At 47.1% G+C, this 8,663-nt stretch overlaps 1 pseudogene across 1 annotated transcript; it reads left to right on the plus strand.

Moving 5' to 3' along the window:
* The first annotated feature begins 249 nt into the window (after positions 1-249).
* On the plus strand, positions 250-681 carry LOC308523186 (SUZ RNA-binding domain-containing-like; annotated as a pseudogene). The gene has a single exon. The product of its transcript is annotated as an SUZ RNA-binding domain-containing-like (transcript).
* Positions 682-8,663: the final 7,982 nt, after the last annotated feature.

Raw genomic sequence — 8,663 nt, forward strand, 5'->3', positions numbered from 1 at the left:
CTAAGGAGTGTGTGGAGTGGCTTCTAAAAAAGGAAAAAAGGTTTGTGTAGGGGTTGGATGATGCACCCCACTCCCAAATATGTCCACATCCTAACCTCCAGGACCTGGGGATGTGACCAATTTTGGGAAAAGGGTCTTTGTAGATATAATTAAGAATCTCAAGGGGAGATCATCCTGGATTTTCTGGGTGGGTCCTAAATCCAATGACAAGTGTCCTAATAAGAGAGAGGAGAGGAAGAGGCGAGTAAGATGGAAGATGAGGAGGTCACTGAGAGCTGGGAGGAGGCGGCAGACAGCAGGCAGGAAATCCAAATCTCCTCCCATTGTGATTCAGGATGATAGCCTTCCCACCGCTCCCCCCCCCCGCCCCCCCCCAGATCCGCATCCTCAAGAGGCCCACCAGCAACGGTGTGGTCAGCAGCCCCAACTCCACCAGCAGGCCAGCCCTTCCTGTCAAGTCCCTAGCAGAGCGGGAGGCAGAGTACGCAGAAGCCTGGAAGCGGATCCTGGGCAGCGCCAGGCCCGAGGAGGAACAAGAGAAACCCATCCTCGACAGGCCAACCAGGATCTCCCAACCCGAAGACAGCAGGCAGCCCAATAATGTGATCAGACAGCCTTTGGGTCCTGATGGGTCACAAGGCTTCAAACAGCGCAGATAAATGTGGGCAAGAAAGAATGCTGCCGCCGTCACCACCTCCTGGGTCGTCCGCCACGGGTCGCACTGCCGTGGCAGACAACTGGACTTGAGCAGAGGGAAGGACCTGATTAACTTGCACTGTGATCCCTTTTGCTCCTCCCACTGTGACCTTGAACCCCATGCACTGTGACCTTCCCCTTTTCCCCCTTCCCACTGTGATTGGCATGTCTACAAGGGCTGTCCCAAGTCAATGGGAAGGGAAAGGATGGGGGTTAGGGGACTTAAGAGAGTCAGACAGTGCCACTTGGCCACTTGGGGTAAAGCCAGTGCCAGCAATAACAGTTTATCATGCTCATTAATTTGGGATTTCAAAACAAATGAGAACTCCCATCCACCCATCCCCAAGTGCATGTCTTCGTCACTTAAAAGCAAGTGAAAAAAAAAAAAGAGAGATAGGAGAGGAGAAGACACAGATGCAGAAAAGCCCATGTAGTGAAGGAGAGATGGGAGTGATGCTGCCACAAGCCATGGAACCTGGAGCCACCAGAAGCTGGAAGTGGTAGGGAAGATCCACCCCCAGAACCTTCAGAGGGAACATGGCCCTGCCAACACCTTGACGTTGGACTTCTGGCCTCCAGAATTGTGAAAGGATACATTTCCTTTATTTCTAAGCCACCCAGTAGGTGGCGATTTGTCCCAGCAGCCCTAAGAAACCAACACCTGGTGGAATGAGGAGTCATGTTCCATCTGTCTGCCACATCACCTACCCTTTTGCCTGAGGCCGAAGCAGTAGGTTCTGTGAAACTGGAACCTCCACACTTCTGGAAAGGATGACAGCATAAAGGCCACCTGCAAAGTTAGCACCAACCCTGAGCCCAGACCTCAACCCGCCATCTTCATGCTCTTTTACCATCGTAATCAAGCTTCCAGGGATTTGTTCTGGACTGTTATCCCATCTGCCTTTTGCCTAAGGGATCCCATTTCTTTCTCTTAGTAAGACTTGGTAAATGAAACCAGACGTGTTCTGGCCCGAAGTCAAAAACCAGGACTGACAAATGAGCAGGGCGGGAGTGTGTGGGAGAAGGGCTCTTACCTTCAGTGAAGGTTTCCTTTAGGTCCCCATCCCTCCCAAATGTGTGTAAAATGTCATTAGACTTACAAAACTTCTGTTTCCATGGAAATGTTTAGAAACATGCCTCTTACATGAAGCATGGTCCATGGTACGCATTCCTGTTGAACTCCTGGGTTATGAGACGAAGGACAGAGGAGCTGGCCTTCCTTACAAGACGGCTCTGGGGCAGCTCACACCAATGATGTGACTGAATGCTCCTCCTCACTTCACTGCTGATGGACTGAACCATCCTTCCCTGTACCTACTCTTCTCGTCTGTAAATTGGAAGGCCACCTACCCCAGGTGAAGGCAGGTTAACAAAGGAATGACAGTCTGCTTCTTAAGCTGTGTGCTGTGGACACAGATGTTCTTTTATTGTCATCCTAGACTCTGTGTCCCAGTCTTTCCCAACCTTTTCCAGGTAGAACACAGGTCAGATCCTGCTTTGTTTATGCTGCTCCGAGGAGCCCTGCTCCGGGTGGCCAGATGTGAACTGCCCAGGATGTCAGGCCACCGCAGGCCACACCTAAACAACCCACAAATAAGCAACCAGCACAATGAAAAACCTGCCCAAGCCCAAGAGTCAGAAGGCTCTCTCTGCCTTATATATGTTATTTTTTGTGTCCATTCAATATTTAATAAGCCCAGTCTTTTTTAAAATTGACTCTCAATCCTCAGAAGCAAATCATGGAAATAATAAAAATATTTGAAGATACCTCCAAAGCAGATAAGAGGAGAGTAGAGGTTTTTAAAAATAAAAGCTTATACTAAGATTTTTGACAAAATGAAATCACCATAATGAAAATTCTCTGGAACTCTGCTTGGATGGTGCTGAGAATTAGCCACCCCTCCTTGGACATGACGGGAAATCCTTGCAGAAATGTAGTTTCAGGACTATGTATATAAAAGCCCAACTTTCCTCCACTTTCAGAATAAAGGCTCCTTTCCTCCAGCCTCCAACTGCCCCCACCTTCAGGGGCACACATGTGGGTGCCCACAGGCGAGCACACGCACAATGAACCAAGAAAGGAAGTAATGAGAGCCCACTAATGGATTGGCTTAAGTATAGAACAACATCCCATCACTGTCCTAGAAAATAATCAATCAAGCACTTAATTTTAAACATAAAAGTAAGCTGCCAGGAGACTGTTAATAGATAACCAAATAAATTAACAATTGTAGGTGGGATTTGAAACCAGGTTGGACGGCCTCTCCACTGAGCTCCGAGCCCATGCGCATAAAGGGTCTCCCCAGCTTGGCACTTGATCTCACACTGTTTCAAAGTGGGAAATCTTCTTTTAGCCAATATCCCTTCTCAGCAGGCTTGTCACTTCAGGGAATTGTCCTCTGTGCGTCTTCCATAAATTTTATAACACCACTACTTTAAAATATTGATGGGCAACTTGGCCTTGGCCCAGGCCTGCAGTGGATTACTGTGGACATGAAAACCTTCAGGAGTGTAGAAGCAGGAAGAAACACATTCCCCGCTGACCTTTCTTAAAGGGATAATTGTGCAAATGCAGTGGCCACCTGAGCTGGAGGCCTGCCTGGCTCTGATGGACAGCTCTGCCCTCTGGGAGCCGGCTCAGAGCCACGCAGGGACAGGGGAACGTGGGGGACACACAGGCAAGTAAGTGCTCAGGTACCTGCAGACCCATAAAGAGTAAGTGAAATCCACACATAATCCCCCCGGCTGTTTTCACCTGAAACTCAACTTTCTCCCAACATTCAAACTCTGTAAAGTTATTGATGAATCAGGATTGACAACTTTATAGTCTGGCTCTCCTCCCTCTACCCATGACCCACTTAGGGCAAGTGACCAAAAGTAAACAGCAACAAGGAACGTAAAAGGCAGGACCGGAGAACTGATCCCTGGTTCCTAGAGGCTCTGTGCGAGCTCTGAACTCCTACCATCACATCCATTCTGCCACCGCACTTGCTTCATGATACTCCCCGAAAAACAACACATAAAGTTCCAGCACCTCCAATAAAGTCACCGCTGAGAGGAGTACAGCAATAGTCTGCTAACCAGTGAATAACACAAGTAATACTGCACCTTTCACACACACACACACACACACACACACACACGGAAGCACTGTACTACATGAATTATGCATGTGATCTCATATAATCCTTATTTTTAAAATCTGCAAAAATATCCTTTGATCCAGAAAATCCACTTCTAAAAATGTTCCCTATGGAAATGATGGAAGATAAGTTCAAAGATTTTTTTAAATATATTTTTTATTGATTTCAGAGAGAGGAAGAGAGAAGGAGAGAGAGAGAGAAATATTGATGATGGGAGAGAATGAGAAAGAATGATTGATCAGCTACCTCCTGCATGCACCCTACTGAGGATCGATCCCACAACCCGGTCATGTACCCTGACTGAGAATCAAACTGCGATCTCCTGGTTTATGGGTTGACAGTTAACCACTGAGCCACACCAGCTGGGCCATTCAAAGATTTTATTTTATTTTTTGTCTACAGGATGTTTATCGAATACAAGCAAAAAATGAAAATGATAGAAAGTTCCAATAATCAAAAGGAGTAAACAAATTACAACAGCTCCATAAAATATAATGTTGTGCAGCCATTTAAAACTACGCTGTAAAAGAATATATATTGACAAATAAAATATGCCCACGAGATATTCAGCAAACAATTTAGAGTATTAAGAATAGGAACGATATGGATATTTTTATAAATTCAGAGTATGTTATGCACATGCATAAAATGTGTGAGACAAGCGTCATCATGATTATAAGATTATGAGTGATTATGGGCATCACAAAATTATGGGTGATTTTCCCCTTATACTCATTTGTCTCACTTTCTAATTTTTTATAATTTGTTATAAGACACATATTTTTTAAAATTCTGACCTAGGTACTATGCCCAAATAGTCCTAGATGTTAATTAGCTTAATAACAGCCCATCATAGATACAAAGCCCTTTCTGTCTAAAACATGGTTTTATGCACTGTCTTAGCTGATCCCCACAGCAACCTTTACAAGTGGACAGAGCAGAGGTTTTAGAATCCTGGAGATCTTCAAATATACAGAAATAATTAGAGAGGATGGTACAAAGAACCCAGAGCCCCCCTCCCCTGGAGCAGGCAGCACGCGGGCCTCTCTGCAGAAGGGCTGGCCCTGGCTGCGTTCACAGGCGCCGGCTCCCAGCTCTCTCTCTCTCTCTGTCCACTGATTGCAGCTCCCATTGCTGCACCCGAGGCTCTGAAAACAATCAGCCTCGCTCTTTCTTTGGCTTTCCCCACCCCCATGAGTGCTTAGGTTCTCCAGGATTCTGCTCTGCTCAGGACAGGAACTGGGGGAGAGAACATTCGAGAATACATGGTAAGCAAAGTCTCTGACATAAGAGCCAGGAGTGTGATGAAGCTGCTTGTACTGGCTCCAGAAAGCCAACTATTGGCGTCTCTTCCCAGCCCTGCCATCAGTGACACCACCATGGTAGCCTGGGATCTGCCGTGGTGAGAGTCTTTATACCATGGAAATCGGCAAACGCTATAAATCAGGGTCCTTTCCCACAGAGAGCCAGTTGTTAAACAGTTACCAGCACACCACCGCATACTCTCAGAAATAGAAATCCATATATTGAAATGAGGATCAATCTTTCCAGACCCCAGCTTTAAGCAGGACTATGCCTGCATAGACTAAGGCAGGATGTGAATGTTGTTTGAAAATGATAACATATTACGCAGAAAACTGTTTCAATATTTACATACCTTGACAATTTGCCTACTCTTCACCCTCCTTGTGGCCACTTAAATGTTTCCTCTTGCTGTGTTCTCTTTAGAGCCAAAGAAAGACCATCTAGTCATTAGATTGTAGTGCTTTGCTTTCTAAACTTGTTGAGCCCAAACCAGGATTAGAACAAGAATGCCCTGCTCGGCGCGGAGTAGGTGCCATGTCTGTGTCAGACAACTCCAGGGCCTTGGCCCTGAGATTGACCCCTGGGGGAGGTGGCTAGTTTGCTGCTTCTCTGGCTCCCGCCCCCTTGGGCCACCTCCAGAGGCTCCTACCCCTAACTCACCTCCAGAGGCTCCCTGAACCCCCTCCAGAGGCTCCCTGAGCCACCTCACCTCCCTGAACCCTTCCAGAGGCTCCTACCCCTAACTCACCTCCAGAGGCTCCCTGAACCTCCTCCAGAGGCTCCCTGAGCCACCTCACCTCCAGAGGCTCCCTGAACCCCCTCCAGAGGCTCCCTGAGCCACCTCACCAGAGGCTCCCTGAACCCTTCCAGAGGCTCCCTGAGCCACCTCACCTCCAGAGGCTCCCTGAACCCCCTCCAGAGGCTCCCTGAGCCTCCTCTGCTCCTCCTGCACTGGCTCATGGATGACTCAGCTGAGAGTGAAACGTGATCAGGAGATAATCTGGCCCAGATGGTGCTAACGGACGGAAATAACAGGCAGAAGCAGGGGCAGCCTGTCTCCTTGGTCTGGGGAAGTCCAGCTCAGTTATTTTGAGAAGCGCTGGTAACCCGCGCTGCCACACACCCTGGAAATGCTACCTCGCTCGCTCAGCCGCAGTCAAAGGCAGGGCGAGACATGCCGCTCTTAGGCAGGTGAGGCCGGCTCGCTGGGTACCCGGCCCTGGGGGATACGGAGGGATCAGCATAAAGCCCTGAAGATTTCCCTAGCTCCTGGGGATCAAAGGATTGAGGCAAAGGATAACCTGGGTCTGCAATCGGAAGAAAGCAGCGCAGAAGCACGAGAGGCAGCCAAGCGGGGGCGCAGGTGGGTCTGAGCGAGGCAGTGGCGGCGGAGGGGAGCCGCCTCTGCTTTGGTCACGTTCTGAGGCAGAGGAAGAGGCTGGGATTCACTGTTTGACACAGTTTGGGGTTGTGTGTGTTTTCTTTCCTCCAAGGACTTGACATGAGAAAGACACCAATGGAAAACTGCTCGTCTGCAGAGCCCAGCCCAGGGAAAAGATCGCTCTGCTTCAGGAACAGTAGGAACCCTGAAACCGGAGCGGTGGGGAGAGTATGATGCCCACGCAGGCCTGAGAGGGCCCCGGGTTCAGTGAGGACACCCCGATGCTGGGCCGCTCTGGGCACTGTGCTCCACCTCAGTCTCTGGCTGTCACGGGTGTCCTAAGGTCTGGCCCACAGGAGGCACGGATGGAAGAAACCACCCCTGCGAGACCAGAGAACCACAGCTGATCCTCGGAGGGAGACACGTGTCCCCGTGAGCCTGGGCCCTCGCTGACAGGCTCCAGGGCCCCCCGAGATGAGAAATGGGAGGAAACCTACTCTTCAGACCTTCGCCGTCTGAGGGTTCTTCTCGGGGATCCTGTTAGTGCAGCAGGCCCATGGGGTTTTGTTGGAGACAATTGGAATCTTACTAAAAAGATTAAAATATCTAGTCACCGTGGGGTAGCGTCCACTCTAAATAGACAGTGATGTATAGAGAGAGCTGCCCCTCTCTCTATAATGAATCTGGAGAACAATACAAGCGTGCGGTCCACATATATCATTTCCATCATCCCAGAAAAGGTCCCTGTAAGGCAGTGGTGTGCTGGGAAATGGTCGCCAACCAGCTCTCTGAAAAAACCATCGATGCATGTATGTGTGGGTGTATATTTGCTATAAATTTTATGTATAAAAGAGGTAGGAAACGCAATTCACAAATAATAATTAAGCAGAATGCTCTTTACTATGAATTCCATGTAGTCACTGGATTCTCAAAGAATGATTTGTTGATTTTCACAGCCAACAAATCTGTAGTCAGCCCATGTTGTAACCGATCAACCATGTAGTACTGACATGAATGTTTACATTAATATCAATGTTTACATTAATGATAATGCAAATGTGAAACAGCATCTTTGTATGTGGAAACTTCAGTTGGATAAGTCAGATAAGTTTTCAAATAATGGAAGGTTCTAGTTTTAGTGTAATTCATAATGTAATGTCTACAGACACAACATTTAATCTGCATTATTAACATTTTTTCCATCACTTTCTTAAGTCTAGATAAGCAACAAATCAAGTACTCATTTGTAGTATTTGCTGAATTCCACAATATAACAGCCGATTTCAAGCCACCAATGGGATGTCACTAAAGTTGGAAAGAGGCACAGAAGCTGGTCATTATATAGTACTAGAGGCCTGGTGCACGAAATTCGTGCACAGGTAGGGTCCCTAGGCCTGGCCAGTGATCAGGGCCAATCAGGGCCTTCCAGCTGCCGGCCGGGGCCTTGTTTCTTTCCATGCCACCCCCTGGTGGTCAGTGAATGTCATAGGGAGCAATTGAACTCCTGGTCTCCTGGTCGAACTCCTGAGGGAACACATTGCATATTAGCCTTTCATATATATAGATTTCTACCATATAGGTCCAATAGACATATGTAACCTCTACAGCAAAGAGGATAAAGTATAGTAAAGTAATTGGAAAGTGGTGAAATTTATGTTACCTTTGTTTTTAATACAATTTAATTGCAAGTTATGAATTTTTAATGAATGCTGTTTCACACCAGAAAATTTAACAATTGACTCTCATGATCCAGCACATCCCTGCTTGTAGGTTTGTGCAGCCTATTGTGTCCTATATATATAATTTTTTAAATGAGGAAAAGATAGAAATACAGAACACTTTATGAATTCTCAGGGTAAAATCTGTAATTTCTTTTTAAAACTAATTTATTTTGTTTTTGTGTGTGCGTGTGGTTTTTTAGTTGTTGTTGTTAACCCTCACTCGAGGATATGTTTCCATTGATTTTTAGAGAGAGTGGAAGGGAGAGGGAGAGACACAGAGAAACATCAGTGTGAGAGAGACACATCAATTGGTTACCTCCGAGCCAAACCAGCTAGGGATATTTGTTCTTAACATGTTAGGAAAGTATAACTTCAACCCATCGGGTGGACTGGAAAGGGAAAAGTTGGCCTGTGGGC

Source organism: Myotis nattereri, assembly GCF_964212035.1.
Source record: "Myotis nattereri genome assembly, chromosome: 8".
Classification (NCBI taxonomy): Eukaryota; Metazoa; Chordata; class Mammalia; order Chiroptera; family Vespertilionidae; genus Myotis; species Myotis nattereri.